The 17,463-nt window shown below is 37.1% G+C and overlaps 1 pseudogene; it reads right to left on the reverse strand.

Moving 5' to 3' along the window:
- Nucleotides 1–16,748: 16,748 nt before the first annotated feature.
- Nucleotides 16,749–17,084, reverse strand: LOC123860586 (cytochrome c oxidase subunit 6A1, mitochondrial-like; annotated as a pseudogene).
- Between the last annotated feature and the right edge of the window lie 379 nt (nucleotides 17,085–17,463).

A 17,463-nucleotide genomic window follows, 5' to 3' on the forward strand; every position in this document is an offset into this window, starting at 1 on the left:
TTTAGCAGACTGAACACACAGAGGCAGTTTTCAGAAGTATCTCTATATCAATTATCTGTAGGTTTTGATAACTTCCTCCATGTGCAAGGCGGACATCTCACCTTACTGCATTCCACTCATATGCATCTCAAAAGGGTTTACCAAGTGCAGTTCATAGATATGGAAGAGCAACCCATGCATTTAAGTATAATGATGTTATAGCTATAAAGACATTTACAAAGGAAGATGCAAAAAGTTCTGTAGTGCAAGGTAGCATTAAGTTAAGCACTATCATTTGCATGCATTTTTATGAGACTATTCATTCAACTCTTTTATTCATTAAAAACAAAAGTACTTAGTATAACAACTGTCACCATCTCCTTGGCCTAAAACAGATTAACTTAGATCATTTTTAAAAAATACATTCAAGCATCAAGTGAATTACTTTCCTTTTAACATTTCAAGGCCTTTGTATCACAGATCTCAATGAACATCTGTATTCCACTGTAGAGATAGATTTAAAATTTATACATATATTCTATTCTTTCTTGGTTATTTTAAGAGTACCTGAGAATGGAGGTGGGGGTGCCTCCAGACAGTGTTAAGTGACAGACCGAAATTTATACCTGAATGCGGAGAATAATCTAAGCAAGATGGAGCAGTATGTGAAGCTTGTCTTCTTGGATTTTTTTGCTCTTTTCTCCCACCCATCCATGACTACAACTCTTCTTAAACATAAAGGAAAGTTCTTTTATAGCCATCTTTCTGTGTCTAAAGTAATTCATTCAAGTTTATTATAACTCTGGTGTATGAAATGTGGTGTTATCCTCTTAAGGTAATTTGTGCTTTAATATTTAATATTGCAAAAAGAATCCTGGAGGGGATCTGAGTTGTGTTCTGTCTTTGCCACTAAATTGCTTTGTAGCTTTGGGTAAGGCTCCACCCCCATGTGTAAACTGAGCCAGACTGATTATTGTCACATCTCAATGAGGGGATAAGTATATAACAATGTGAGGGAAGGTAGTTTGTAAAAATCATACAGGTAATCTGAATAAACCCCACCCCTGGGAATTGCTTCTTGTTACACATACACTTCTACTTGAGAATCACTAGACTAGAAGATCTTGTAGGTGTATTTTTGCCACCAAATTCATAGCAGATAATGTACAGGAGCACTCATACATTTGTGTGTCACTCAAATGCTGATTTGTGACTCAGGAAAAATGTACAAATACAAGTAAGAGTGATATTTCTATAAGGAAAGCCTTGCATCTGCTATGATGCATAAAAAGCAGTTATTTCATTTTATGTTAACTATTCACTCAACTTATTAGCAATAACAGCTAACAATAAATGTTCAGTATCAGTAATAAAATGCTTATCACATTTCTCACAATTCAATGGGATAAAACAGTGAATACTAAAACAAATAAACAACAAAACTGTAGCTCCTAAAGTTATATGGTTCTAAAATTCTATTAATCTCTAGTGGCCAGAATTCTAAGTTCCAGAACAGATGAATAAGGGAAATATTTGGGAATAGAGAGCTCTGATGATGTATTCTAAAGCCCTCTACACTGACACCCCCTTAATTGATATTTGTATAAAATTTGCTGTGGCTGTCTTGGGATGAATGAATGAAAGTATGCATTTTATTAGCCACATACTGATGGCTGTTCTTTTTTCTTGGGTTTGGATCACAAATCTCTCGTTTACTAATTTTGTGACTGGGCAAGTCTCTGTACCTTTCCTAACCCCAGTTTCTTCATGGAAATAATATAAGGATAATGATGGCCATCTCATACGGAGTTGGTGAAGATTAAATTAGCTATTGTATTGGCACTTGCTTCATAGACTAAATCTGAGGAGTTACATGGAAGAAAATGTGAGAGCTTGTCAAGCAGAAAGTGAGCTATGGATGCCTATTCCAGTGAGGTAAGCATTTAGTATATTTGGGTAAGACGAGAACTTGTTATAACTCCATGTTGGGCCAATTTAGGCATAAGAATTGGTAGGAAACAACATAAGATCTCGATATAACTGTTGGTTAAATGAAATAGCTCTAAGTCAGCTAGACTTTCCAGTAGTTTTCAGTTCTAGTTGAATATTCAAATCACTTGGGGGTGCTTTTAAAAAATATATTCATCTGGGCCCAATCCAGACTAATTAAATCAGAATCTTTGGGAAGTGGTGCCTGAGCACCAATATTTTCTTTAAGTCCTTTTGGTAAATTTCATATGCAACAATGATTAAGAGACACTGCATCTAAGTAATTATGCAAAGTTGTCAAATTTGCCATTTCCCCTAGGTTCCAAATATTCTTCTCCAGGTCTTTCGTGTCACCTGGTAAACAACTCAATTACTTCAGAGTGAAGTGCCTAGGAATGAATCTTAAACAGTGAAACTTCTAGCCCTATAAGATCAGGCAGGGTATGAGTGCTGTCCTGGCATAGCCCTGATGCACTGCACACTTTTGGATCTAGGTGAGTTTCCTAGTGCTCCTTAAATCTTGTCATCTAGGTATTTCACGGTCTTCTTTATCCATGTATAAGTCCTTTAGACTATAAGAAAAATCAGTGTTATGTACCAGTGGGCTTCCCTGATGGAAAGGAGATGCTCTTCTACTGCTCAGCTGTTCCCTCTGGAGGCAACTGCAGCAATCTAATCAAACTATTTGGTATTTGTGCTGCATTTGTTCAGAGCTATGACATAGAATAGCTCTGCCTATAGATCATGAATGATGAGGAATATAAGGTTATAGTTAGATAAATTTATTTCTAAACAAGGTGGGTTTTTTTCTGAAGTAATGGAATCTACTTCCTGATTAAAAATCTGGGCTGGCCTTCCCACTTGCTTTGGTTAACAGAACAAAGCGAATGCAACAGTGTGCCAATTGAGAGCCTAGGTTCTTTGCAAACTTATATTTCTCTCTTGAAATTCTGACTCTCAATGAGAACATAATGAAGTTAGTCTGATAGAAATTGAGAGACTGCGTAAAGCAGGGCTATTTGTCCTAGACAAAACCCAAAGTGACCAGTGAGATGACTGAAGACACATGATCAAAGCAAACTGAGATAACTCAAACCTGTTCCTGATCAGCAGAATCGCTTAGCCAATCTGTAGACTAATGAAAAATAATAAGTTTCTGTTTTAAACCACTAAGTTTTGAAATGATTTGTTAAATGTTGCAAATATCTTAAGAGTGATTAAAAATCTTTAATCCAGAAAAGATGTAACATGTGCACAGAGTAGGAAGTATACAACCACTGAGATGTTTGTATTTTTCCCAATTCTCTCTTCTGTTGGTGCCAGAAATGGTCATTTGGATTAAACTTTGCCCCTACTCATCACAGTTTGTGGTTCATTTAAAGAAAAAAAGTCAAAATGATAAATTGAAATTTATTTTTTTAAAGATTTTATTTATTTGTGAGAGAGAGAGCACATGCAAGGAGAGCGACAGATAGAGGGAGAAGCAGGCTCCCTCCTGAGCAAGGAGCCTGATACGGCACTTGATCCCAGGACTCTGGAATCATGACCTGAGCTGAAGGCAGACACTTAACCGACTGAGCCACCCAGGCATCCCGATAAATTGAAATGTATTTACTCATCTTCATGACAATTATAATTAGTTTTGTGGGGAAAATAAGTAATTCACTTTGCACACTACTGTATCTCTGTACTATTTGGCACATAATAGGTGCTCTATAGATCTTTGAATGTGTGAATGAATAGTTGCAATAACAAATATCTGAAGACAGAAGTGGCAGAAGAAATTGGTAATGTTTGGAATGAAGGATAGAAGATTTGGAAAGAGTGTGATAACTTCCTGAAAATAATTTCAGGACTGCCATAGGAAAACTTATATCATCTCTTGGTTAGCAGGGAGGTAATAAGTAGTAAGCTCCTTATTACTCAGGTGTATCAAGCAGAGGCTAAGTGATCATCCATTACCTCTTCTGCAGAGTGTTTTCATTGGATAAAAGATTCAATTTTGGAAGATCTTGTCTACTCAAAGTTTCTGAAAATGCCAGTCCTCTGAAACATTATAGTTAGTGCCTAGCACTCGAATGAAAATGTGTAGGATAGATTATTTGCCTTGCTGGCTGCAATATTACAAGAAACAGTCCAATGCAGCAAGTTATAGTGGTATAGGTTTTGGTATAAGACTGATCTAGGTTCAGTTCCTGGTTGTGCTACTTAAAAAAAATAGCCTCAACATTATATCTAAATTCTCAGAAATTGTCATATTTATAAAATGGGAATGATAGAAATGGAACTTATGATAAAGGATTACTAAATGGGTAAAGCTTTATGCTTAACAAATAATAAGAGCTTAGCAAATATTATCTACTACCTCTATTATTACATGTATTTTGATTATCATCATAGCCTAATTATTGAGAAAGATCAAGAAAAGAGAACACGGTGAGAGCCAATGGGACATTTATTTTCCAATTTATTTTGAATTGTCTCTATTTATATAAGGCACTTGTATATGCCTTTGTGGAGTTGATTGTGTATATATATATATATACACACACACACACACACACATATATCACATCTTCTTTACACATTCATCAATCCACGGACGCTTGGATTGCTTCCATATTTTGGCTATCATAAATAATGCTGCTATACACATAGGACTGCATGTATCCCTTTGAATTAGTGTTTTTATATTCTTTGGGTTAAGTACCCAGTAGCATGATTACTTAATGGTAGGATGGTTCTAGTTTTAGCTTTTTGAGGAAACTTCATACTGTTTTGTACAGTAGCTGCACCAGTTTGCATGCACACAGTGTAAGAAGGTTCCTTTTTCTCCACATCCTTGCCAACACCTATTGTTTCTTATGTTTTTCACTGAAGCCATTCTGACAGGTGTGAGTTGATACCTCATTGTAGGATTTCAAACTTTTTATTTAAATTCTGGTTAATTAATATGCAGTGTTATATTAATTTCAGGTGTACAATATAGTAATTCAACATTTCCATATACCAGTTTTTTCTCTGTAGTTAATAGTCTGTTTCTTGGATTGTTTCTCTGTCTCATATTTTTCCCTTTGCTTGTTTGTTTTGTTTCTTAAATTTAACATATAAGTGAAATTATATTTGTCTTTCTCTGACTGAATTATTTCACTAAACATTGTACTCTCTAGTTCCATCAATGTCACTGCAAATGGCAAGACTTCACTCTTTTTTATGACTGAGTAATATTCCATTGTGTATATATATATATATATTCCAGATCTTCTTCAGGCTCCCTGCTCAGAGGGGAGTCTACCTCTCCCTCTCCCTCTGCCTCTCCCCCTGCTCATGCACTCTCTCTCTCAAACAAATAAATAAAATCTAAAAAAAATATATGCAAGGTGCACCTGGGTGGCTTAGTTGGTTAAGCATCTGCCTTTGGCTCAGATCATGATCTCAGGATCCTGGGACCGAGCCCCATGTTGGGCTCCCTGCTCAGCGGGGAGTCTGCTTCTCCCTCTCCCTCTGCTTCTCTCCCTGCTCATGCTCTCTCTCTCTCTCTCTCTCAAATAAATAAGATCTATATATGCTACTTCTTCTTCATCCATTTATTAGTCAATGAACATTTGGGGTGTTTCCATGATTTGGCTATTGTAGGTAATACTGCTATAAACATTTGGGGTGAATGTATTTCTTCAAATTAGTATTTTTGTTTTCTCTGGGTAAATATCTAATAGTGCAATTGCTGAGTCATAGGGTAGTTCTATTTTTAACTTTGAGGAATCTTCATACTGTTTTCCAGAGTGGCTGCACCAGTTTACATTCCCACCAGCAGTGTAAGAGGGTTCCCCTTTCCCCACATCCTCACCAACATCTTTTCTTTCTTGTGTTAATTTTAGCTGTTTTGACAGGTGGGAGGTGGTATCTCATTGTAGTTTCGATTTGTATTTCCCTTATGCCAAGTGATGTTGAGCGTCTTTTAATGTGTCTATTAGCCTTTGGAAAAAATGCCTATTCATGTCTTCTGTTCATTTCTTAACTGGATTTTTGTTTGTTTTTTTGGGGGGTGTTGAGTTTGATAAGTTCTTTATATATTTTGGTGCTAACCCCTTATCAGATATATCATTTGCAAATATCTTCTCCATTATGAATGTTGCCTTTTAGTTTTGTCGTTTCCTTCACTGAGCAGAAGCTTTTTCTCTTGATGAAGTCCCAATAGTTCATTTTTGCTTTTGTTTCCCTTGCCTCCAGAGACATGTCTAGTAAGAAGTTGCTATGGCGGATGCCAAAGAGGTTACTGCCTGTGTTCTCCTCTAGGATTTTGATGGTTTCCTATCTCACATTTAGGTCTTTCATCCTATTTGAATTCATTTTTTGGTGTGGTGTAAGAAAGTGGTCTAGTTTCAGTCTTTAGCATGTTGCCGTCCAGTTTTCCCAACACCATTTGTGAAAGAGACTGTCTATTCCATTGGCTATTCTTTCATGCTTTGTTGAAGATTAGTTGACAATATAGTTATGGGTCCATTTCCAAGTTTTCTATTCTTTTCATTAATCCATGTGTCTTTTTTTGTGCCAGTACCATACTATTTTGATTACTACAGCTGTGCAATATAGCTTGAAGTCTGGAATTGTGATGCCTCCAGCTTTGCTTTTCTTTTTCAAGATTGCTTTTGCTATTTGGGTTCTTTTGTTGTTCCATACAAATTTTAGGATTGCTCTAGCTCTATGAAAAAATGCTGGTCTTATTTTGATGGGGATTGCATTGATTGTGTAGATTGCTCTGGATACTATAGACATTATAATAATGTGTGTTCTTCAATCCATGTGTATGGGACTTCTTTCTATTTCTTTGTGTGGTCTATAATTTCTTTCATCAGTGTTTTATAGTTTTCAGCATATAGGTCTTTCACCTCTTTGGGTAGTTTTTTTCGTAGGTGTCTTATTATTATTGGTGCAAATGTAAATGGGATTGTTTTCTTAATTTCTCTTTCTGCTGCTTCGTTATTGATGTATAGAAATGGAACAAATTTCTGTTGGTTTTTTGTTTGTTTGCTTTTTGTTTTTATCCTGTGAATTTACTGAATTTATTTATCAGTTCTAGCAGGCTTTTTCTGATAAATTCATTGGGTTTTCTATACATAGTATCATATCCTCTGCAAATAGTGAGCTTTACTTCTTCCTACCAATTTTGATACATTTTCTGTCTTTTTGTTATCTGATTGCTATGGCTGGAACTTCCAGTACTATGTTAAATAAAAGTTGTGAGAGTGGGTATCTTTGTCTTGTTCCTGACTGTAGAGGAAAAGCTCTCAGTTTTTGCCCACTGAGTATAATGTTAGCTGTGGGTTTTTCATATATGACCTTCATTATGTTTATGTATGTTCCTTCTAAACCTACTTTGTTAAGGGTTTTCATCATGAATGGATGTTATACTTTGTCATATGTTTTTATTGCATCTATTGAGATGAACATATGATTCACATCCTTTCTCTTATTGATGCAATGTATCACATTATTTGATTTGCGAATATTGAAACACTCTTGCAACCCAGGATTAAATCCCACTTGAATGTGGTGATGTTTTTTTTTTTTATTGTATTGGTGGATTTGGTTTGCTAGATTTTTGTTGTTGTTGTTGTTGAGCATTTTTGTACCTATACTCATCAGAGATATTGGCCTGCTGTTTTCTTTTCTTTCTTTCTTTCTTTTTTTTTTTTTTTTTTTTTTTTGGTGTCTTTATCTGGCCTTGGTGTCAGGGTAATGAATGTGGAAATTTTTCTTCTTTTTCTGTCTTTTGGAATTGTTTGAGAATAGGTATTAACTCTCCCTTAAATGTTTGGTAGAATTCATCTGTGAAGCCATCTGGTCCTGGACTTTTGTTTCTTGGGAGTTCTTTGATTACTGATTCAGTTTCTTTGCTGGTAATTAGTCTGTTCAAATTTTCTATGTCTTCCTGTTCAGTTTTGGTAGGTGATATCTTTCTAGGAATTTTTCCGTTTCTTTTAGGTTTTCCAGTTTATTAGTGTATAGTTTTTCATAATATTCTCTTAGAATTGGGTGCCTGGGTGGCTCAGTTGGTTAAGCGACTGCCTTCGGCTCAGGTCATGATCCTGGAGTCCCGGGATCGAGTCCCGCATCGGGCTCCCTGCTTAGCAGGGAGTCTGCTTCTCCCTCTGACCCTCCTCCCTCTCATGCTCTCTGTCTCTCATTCTCTCTCTCTCAAATAAATAAAGAAAATCTTAAAAAAAAAAATATTCTCTTAGAATTGTTTGTAATCCTGGGTGCCTGGGTGGCTCAGTTGGTTAAGCGTCTGCCTTCAGCTCAGGTCATGATCCCAGGATCCTGGGATCAAGTCCCATATTGGGATCCCCACTCAGTGGAGGGGCCACATCTCCCTCTGCCCCTCCTCCCTGCTTGTGCACTCTCTCTCTCACAAAAGTAAATAAAATCTTTAAAAAAATAACCATCAAGCATTATTTTTTAAAAAAAGTATTGTTTGTATTTCTGTGGGGTTTTTGTTGTTGTTATTTCTCCTCTCTCATTTGTGATTTTACTTATTTGGGCCATTTCTCTTTTTTTCTGTATAAATCTGGTTAACACTTTATCAATTGTACTGATTTTTCAAAGAACCAGCTCCTGGTTTCATTGATGTCCTATTATCTTTTTTGTTTCTATATCATTTATTTCTGATCTAATCTTTATTGTTTTATTCCTTCTGCTGGCTTTGGGTTTTATTTTTCCCTTTCTAACTCCTTTACATATAAGGTTAGATTGTTCATTTGAGATTTTTCTTGCTCTTTACGTAGGCCTGTATTGCTATAAACTTCCTTCTTAGAAGTGCTTTTGCTGCATCCAAAAGTTTTGGACCGTTGTGGTTTCATTTGTTTCCATGTACTTTTTAATTTCTTCTTTGATTTCCTCGTCATCCATTCATTGTTTAGTAGCACGTTATTTAACCTCCATGTATTTTTGGTCTTCCCAGATTTTTTCTTATGGTTAACTTCTAGTTTCATAGCTTTGTGGTTAGAAAAGTTGCATGGTATGACTTTGATATTTTTGATATTGTTGATGTTTTGTGATCTAATATGTGATCTATTCTGGAGAATGTCCCTGTGGACATGAAAAGAGTGTGTATTCTGCTCTTTTAGTATGGAATGATCTGATTATATTGGTTAAATCCATCTGGTCCAGTGTATCTTTCAAAGTCACTGTTTCCTGTTGGTTTTCTCTTTAGATGATCTTTTTATAAGTGAAGTGTTACAGTCCCCTACTATTATTGTATTATTATTATTAATTAGTTCTTTTATGTTTGTTATTAACTGTTTGATGTATTTGGGTGTTCCTAATTTGGGTGTGTAAACACTTACAATTGTTATGTCTTCTTGTTGGATTGCTTATTTCATATCATGTCCTTCTCTGTCTGTTATTACAGTCTTGGTTTTAAAGTCTATTTTGCCTGATATAATTTTTTCTATCCCAGCTTTCTTTTGACATCCTTTGGCATGGCAGATATTTCAGCACCCCTTCACTTTCAACTGCAGGTATCTTTAGATTGAAAATGAGTCTCTTTTAGACAGCATGTAGATATGTCTTCTTTTTTAATCCATTCTGTCAGCCTATGTCTTTTATTGGAGCATTTATTCTATTTATATTCAAAGTAATTAGCAATAGATAGGTGTTTATTGCCATTTTGTTACTTGTTTTGTGGTTATATCAGAAGACTTTCTCTGATCCTTTCTTATGTTTCTTATTTTCATGGTTTGCTGGTGTTCTTTAATGGTATATTTGGATTTCATTCTCTTTATTCTTTGCATATTTATTAGTAGTTTTTGATTTGTGGTTAGCATTAGGTTTGTATATAACCTCTTTCTTGTACATATAGTAGTCTATATTAAGCTGATGGTTATTTAAGTTTGCATCCATTCTTTACTCCTCTCCTCCCCACCTTTTATGTATATGATGTCATATTTTACATCCTTTTATTTTGTGAGTTCCTTTACCGATTTTTACAGAAATAATTTTAACTGCTTTTGTATTTCATAGCTTCATAATTTCGTTTTTGGTTTTCTTTTCCACTAAAAGTGTCCTTTTTAATATTTCTTACAGGGCTGGTTTAGTGGTCATGAACTTCTTTAGTTTTGCTTGTCTTGGAAACTTTTTACCTGTCCTTCCATTCTGAATGATACCCTTCTTGGGTAGAGTATTTTTGCCTGCAGGTGTTTCCCATTCAGCATTTTGGATATACCATGCCCCTCCTTTCTGACTTGGAAAGTTTCTGCTGAAAAATCTGGTGATAATCTTATGGTGTTTCCATTGTATGTAACTATCTTCTTTTGTTGTTTTTCACATTTTTTTTCTTCATCACTCTATTTTACCACTTTAATTATAATATATCTTGGTGTGGATCTGCTTTTGTTGATTTTGCTGGAAGTTCTCTTTTATTCCTGGATTTATATATCTATTTCCTTCCCCAGATTAAGGAAGTTTTCAACTATTATTTCTTCAAATAAATTCTCTGCTCCTTTTCTTTTCTTCTTATTCTTCTTCTGGGACTGCTATAATGTGATTTTTTTTAAAGATTTTATTTATTTATTTATTTGACAGAGAGAGGCACAGCGAGAAAGGGAACACAAGCAGGGGGAGCGGGAGGGGGAGAAGCAGGCTTCCCCACAGAGCAGGGAGCCCAATGCGGGCCTTGATTCCAGGACCCTGGGATCATGACCTGAGCTGAAGGCAGACGCTTAACCAACTGAGCCACCCAGGCATCCTATAATGTGATTGTTAATTAAATTTGATGGAGTCACTGAGCTCCCTAAGTCTATTCTCATTTTGCATAATTTCTGTTTCTATTTTGTTTGGCTTAATTAATCCATTACTCTGTCTTCTAGGTCATTATTTGTTCCTCTGCTCCTTCCAGCCTGCTGTTTATTCCATCATGCATAATTCTCATTTCATTTATTGAGCTCTTTATCTCTGCTATGTTATTCCTTATCTCTATGTTAATGGTCTCACTAATATCCCCCACTCTTTTCTTAAGTCCAGTGAGTATTCTTCTGATCATTGGTTTAAATTCACCATCAGGCAGGTTGGTTATATCAGTTTCACTTAGATCTCAAGCTATGGCCTTTTCCTGCTCTTTCATTTGGGATAAATTCCTCTGTCTTCTTATTTTGTCTAAGTCTCTGTGCATGTTTATGTGTATTAGGAAAGTAATCTCTGTCTCCTGTTCTTTAGGGCAATGGCTTTATGAAGAAGAGGTTCTGTAGTTCCTTGCAGTGTAGTGTCCCCAGAGGCTGGTGCTTCTGTGAGTGTCTCCAGTGTATGATGCGTGTGCTCTGCTGTTGCATCCTGGCTGATTGATCCTTTAGGCCAGCCATCTGCTGAGGATCTCTTTGCTTGTTGTGGGCTGTGTTTGATCCCTGGCCTGAATGTGGCAAGTTTTAACTTGGTGTGCTCTGGTCTGCTTGTGAAATGAAACCTGTCTCTGAAGCCACTGGAATTGTGGCTGTGCAAAGCTCCTAGTTTGGGAGATGCAGTGTTGGCAGGGGCTTGGGCTGGACTTCTGGTTGAGGGGGCCCACCGTGCTGGAACTGAGGCAAGCATGACTGGGAAGGACAGTTCTTCCAGAGAGCCAGGGGTGGGGTGGGCAGGACATTGTGTAAGCAAGTTAGGTAGCAATTGTGGGAGCTGTGCTGGTTCCCACAGGTGTCTTTGTGTTTATGCTGAGGGTCAGGGGAGAGAAATGGTCCCTGCCTGTTCCTTTTTTTCTTGGAGGGGTCTGGCCATTAATGTTGCCTATCTTGGACACACACTCCAAGCTGAGCAACTATCCTCCCCACTCACTGTGTGCCCTAAGTTCTCTTCAGATTGCTGTTTCTACACACTATATGTCCATAGGCACTTTGCCCTGCCTTTTCTCTAAGAGCAGCCCCAATGTCCTCTGAGCTCTCCCAGAGCCTAACATGCTGACCTTTAAAATTCCAGGCTTTAAGCCCCACTGCTTGCAAAACCTCACAAAATCAGCCCTTCTCACTTTCCAAGCCAATTGTTATGGGGAATCATTTTCCCCATGCCCACCATTCTGTGCTAGTTTGTCTTTCACTCTTCTCCACAACCAAAGCTCCCTCCCCACCACAGCAGCCATGATCCATTTTTCTTCCAAGCCACATCTCAGTGCTTCCTAACTTCTTCAATGTGGCCTCTTCTGTACCTTTAGTTGTGGAGCTTGTTCTGCCAGTCTTCAGATTGATTTCTGGGGTATTTAGGATGATTTGATAGTTATCTAATTGTATTCATGGGACGAGGTGAGCTTAGTGTCCTCTTAATCTACTGTCATCTTCAATATCCATGGGAATCTCTTTAGTCTCAACAGAAGTCAGTTTGTTTTGTTCATTGATTGTGAGAGAGGGATCATTAGTCTATGTTTATTCGGGTCACACAGAAGTCTAGTGCTAATTTTGGTCAATAGCGATTACTCATCTCTCCACAATTTAGATCACCTGAGAATAAGTGAACATAAGCAGACAAATCACCTAAACCACTTTCCTAGTTTATATGAACAATAGACTGGCACTGGGTTTTTGTTTGTTTGTTTCGATTTTTGTTTTTTGTTTGTTTGCTTGTTTTTTAACAAGTGACTAGAAAGCTTACAACTAGATCCTTGGCCTCCACTTACCCTTGATTCTCCATTAGGAAAAATCATATAGAAGAATATGCCAGGGGTGCCTGGGTGGCTCAGTCAATTGATTAAGTGTCTGCCTTCAGCTCAGGTCATGATCCCAGGGTCTTGGGATCAAGTCCTGCATCAGGCTCCTTGTTCAACAAGGAGCCCACTTCTCCCTCTCCTGCTCCCCCTGTTTTTGTGCTCTCTTTCTCTCTGTCAAATAAATAAATAAAATCTTAAAAAAAAGAAAAATATGCCAAGTAGAAATGTGTCTTTGTCAAGACATGTTATATATCCCCCCTTTTCTTTCTCTCATATCAAGTATTGTCTCTGTAGATACCACATCTTACTCCTACAATATTTCCATTTTATTTTGCCTTCAGCAAATTGGTAGCGATTCCTAAAAAGAGGTTAAATGGACACAGACTTCCAATGTAATAATATACATTAAGTGGTTTTGGTGAGGCTTAACTCCTCAAAACTGGTGATAATGGGCTTATGAGACATGAAGGTACCTAGGAGATTTTCTTCAGGGGCCAAAGGGGTATCTAATTGCATGAAGATGCTGAAGTGTGAGACAGGAGGAGTGGTATAGAAAAGTGGAGAATGAATATCTCACTAAATAGTGTCCAATTCATTTATTTAAAAATGCTGGTCATCCCAAGTAAAATGCAGTTAAAGTTTAGATTCTACTTGCTTGGCTTTGACTTGTGGTCCCACAAAGCCCAAAGGAAAGTTTCTCAAATATTCCAATCCTAGAGCTTGTAGCAAGTAGTGTTAGCATAACTTGAAACTGAAGGACCAGTCAGAAGCCCATCAAAGTCTCCTCAAAATTGCAGTAATATCCCTAGAAATCCTATTCCAGGCATGTCTTGGAGATCATCCCAGTTAGGTCATGCTTAAATACACTTTTCTAAGGGCCTTCTTAAAGACCCTCCTTTCCTTCCCACTTTTAAGTTTATTGCCCAAGTTTCCCACTGTATGGGAAATAGATTATATTTATTCATCTAGATTGCAGACTAGTAATGGTGATACTCTTCAGGGAGGTGCTTATGTCAGCTGTGCCTCCAGTGGTTCTGTTCAAAGCCACTCCCTTTGGGGCTCTAATTAGGATGAACTGCCAGAGACTTGTTTCTCACTTATGCTTAGATGCACTACCCTTTGGCTTCTCTAAGCTCTGATTAGCCTTCTTCCATGATGTGTAGGAATAGACAGAAGATTAATGATTAATTATCTCATTTAATTTTGCTTTTGATAAGACAGCAGTCATAGCTATTGTCCTTTATCATGTAGAAAGGCACACTTCTGATACTGCTTGGGTCTTTGAAAACAAGGCCAAGAGTAGCAGAGCAATTAAAATTAAATAAATTAAATTAAATAAATTCTATTGGGATTTAGTATGTTATTTAATTCTTCTAACAAGGGCTGAATCCCAGGGATGATAGAAAAGCCTGGATATTTGTTGCCAGCCCAGAGACATGGCTAATTACAAATTGGAATTTTGTCTGACTTGGGGCGAGAGACCTCTCTAAACTGATTTTTAATGGCCTTGCTCCATCCTACTGAGCTAAATATGTCAGTCAACAAAATTCACTGCATTCCTATTGCATACTTTGTCCTGATTTAGTGATGGAGAAAACCCAGAAAGAAAGATTAAGTTGTGGCTTTTGTGAAGGTCACATCTAGGGAGTTCCTCTAAGAATGATGCATATGGAAGGATCAATTCTCAATTATATTTCCATGGAGTTCTACATTTGACAATGTTTCTCCTTATGTATAGTTACATTAGATTTTACAGAGACCCTAAGTAGAAGCATGTACTAATTTAGTGAATCAGGGCATGAATTAATGCTATAGAAGAATCTAGCAGAACAGTGTTTCCTGATAGCTCCAAATAATTTTCTCTATTATAAACTTGGAAGAAAACTAGTGTGACAAAGTCAATGCTAGAAATGCCTGAGGTAAAATCTGGTCATCTTTGTGCTTTCCTACCAGGCCTGAGTACAGCTGGCCTCTTTAGCAATCCATAGGGAAAGAGATGGCTCAGGATTATATGATAGTTGCAAGCTCACCTTCCCCACTAATCCTATTCCAAAAGGGTATCAGTGAGTGACTACTGTTTTTAGTTTTAGAGCTATATTTTCTCCTGTGTAAATGCTGGCTAAAACAGAATTGTAAAAAGAGTGCAGGTTTGCATATTTCAGGAAGTTGAGTTTTGCCTTATAAATTTAGAAGGGTCAGTTTACTTTTAATAAGGTTCAGCTTTGCACATAAGTTCATTTGAACTGATTGCACATAGAATAGGAAAGCACTCCTCATCCCTAAATGCTTGAACTTTTATCATTAGCAAATCTTTCCTCTCTGTTATTTTCTTAATATTGTAAACTTCCTGCATTTAAGTTTTCCCCATCACTAAACTTGGGACAGAATATGTCATAGGAATGCAGTGAATCCATGTTGTTTGATTGATGTAGATCAGTGGAATACAAACAAGAACATTACAACTCAGTTTAGAAAAGTCTATGCCTCAAGTCAGACAAAATGCCAGTCAATAACTAGCTGTGTTTCTGGGCTGATGATGAACATCAGTCCTCTTTCTATCATTCTTGGGATTCAGTCCCAGTTAAAGGCATTAAGTTACACACAAACATAAATTTAGCTGTGGTTCCTGTCTTTAAAGATTTCACAAGCTAGTAGAAGAGAAAGTGATTGAACTAAATAATTACAGGATTAATCAATCTGATAGCTTTATCAAAAGTCATAAACAACTCTCCTCGGGGGCCAGGCAGGTGATATAAACTAACTATTAATAAAATAATGAGTTGTGGAGAATGACAATTTATAAGTGAACAAATCCTAACTAAAGACTTCAAATTTAAAATTATTTTAATGCTCTACCTGAAAATATATTGTTTGTCACCTGGCTAGGATATCAGGACAATTTACCTTCCTGGAAGAAAAGAGGCTATAAGTATAAGGGACAGAGTTGCATGAGTAGAAAAGTAAATTATGTTGATAGTTGCACTAGGCTTAATTAAACTGACTTTGTAGTAAATATATATATTTCAAATAGATTGTGGAATGTCCAATCATGGAAATAGCATGTAGCTATCAAAAATTGTCTTAAAAGAATACTTAATGGCATTGGGGAAATTCTCACAAGATGAAGATTGAAAAGGTCCTGATAAAACTCTTCTTCTTTTTTTTTTTTTTCATGGACCAATCTAAGTTATTTATTTTAAGCCATCTCCTGCCATAAGCAAAGAGATGGAAGATCAGTATACTGGTCATCATTTGATACAAGTAAGGAAGGTGAGCTTAAGGTCCCATAGACTTTTCTGGTCCCTGTGCAGAGTCATGGTCCAAACCAGTGCTGTGGTCCCCACTGGGTGGTGGTCCAGGTTCTCTTTATTTTTTTTTCACCCTCAAACAAATTTTGATTGAGTACCAGTTTGATGCCAAGCCCCGAATATAAATTCTAAGAAGTTGGTTTAAATCAATGCTTTTGTCATTTCAGTGGGAAAAATTGCTATTTGAAATGATGATATCATATTCTTTGGGTATATGCTTTTTACATTTTCAGATTCAGATGTCATAAGAATTTACGTGCATCTATTTTGGCACATGCAATCGAAGTGATTCAGTTCTTTTCTTTTCTTTTCTTTTTTAAATTTTATTATGTTTTGTTAGTCACCATACAATACATCATTAGTTTTTGATGTAGTGATCCACGATCCATTGTTTTCATATAACACCCAGTGCTCCATGCAATACGTGCCCTCCTTAATACCCATCACTGGGCTAACCCATCCCCCCACTCCCCTCCCCTCTAAAACCCTGTTTGTTTCTCAGAGTCCATAGTCTCTCATGGTTCATCTCTCCCTCCGATTCCCCTCCCTTCATTTTTCCTTTCCTTCTCCTAATGTCCTCCATGCTATTCCTTATGTTCCACAAATAAATGAAACCATATGATAACTGACTTTCTCTGCTTGACTTATTTCACTTAGCAGAAGATGTGGTCCATATATACAATGGAATATTACTCAGCTGTCAGAAAGGATGAATACCCAACTTTTACATCAACATGGATGGAACTGGAGGAGATTATGCTAAGTGAAATAAGTCAACCAGGTTCTCTTTATTCATCTTCATAGGCAGTTGGGAGTGGATTCACATGAGAGTTATGGAATAGAGTATGATTACCATCTCCCCAAGGAAAGGGCTTGGACCTGATGCGGAGATGGGGGTAGGCGATGAACTCGGGTCTCTCGTGCTCTCAGTGAGGCGACTTCAGGAAGACATTCAGCATACTCACACCCAAACCAGGGGGCGTTACGAAGTAGGTGAGAGCCTTCTACATGCAAGCTGAGCCCTCCTCGCCATGGGTGCCACTCGACATGGAACGCCCCAGCTGTGCCCCAGACCAACCTAGCAGCCCAGACAGCAGGGACACAGCCACTGCTGCTGCCGCCATTTTCGACCTGGACCCTGATAAAACTCTTCTATCATCTATCTATCTATCTATCTATCTATCTATCTATCTATCTATCTATCATAATTGTACTACATGGACACACTCATGGAAAATAAAAGATAAGGAAATATAACAAAATATTTGCATTAGTTTATTCTGGGTGATGGGTTAGCTACACTTTTTATTTTCTTCTTTGTGTTCTTTCACAGTTCTGTAACAAACTATATGTTGTTGTAATCAGGAAAAAATATATCTTAATGGACATGCTAAACCTAAAGAATGAATAAAGGGATTTCAATACAAGTAGAGCAAAAGAATATATGGTAGAGAAAGGGCCATCTTACCACCTTCAAAGTCATTATCACCTAGACAATTGCAT

This window comes from Mirounga angustirostris, unplaced genomic scaffold (assembly GCF_029215605.1).
Source record: "Mirounga angustirostris isolate CCGP_5_RB_7025 unplaced genomic scaffold, mMirAng1.0.hap1 SCAF_11, whole genome shotgun sequence".
NCBI lineage: Eukaryota > Metazoa > Chordata > Mammalia > Carnivora > Phocidae > Mirounga > Mirounga angustirostris.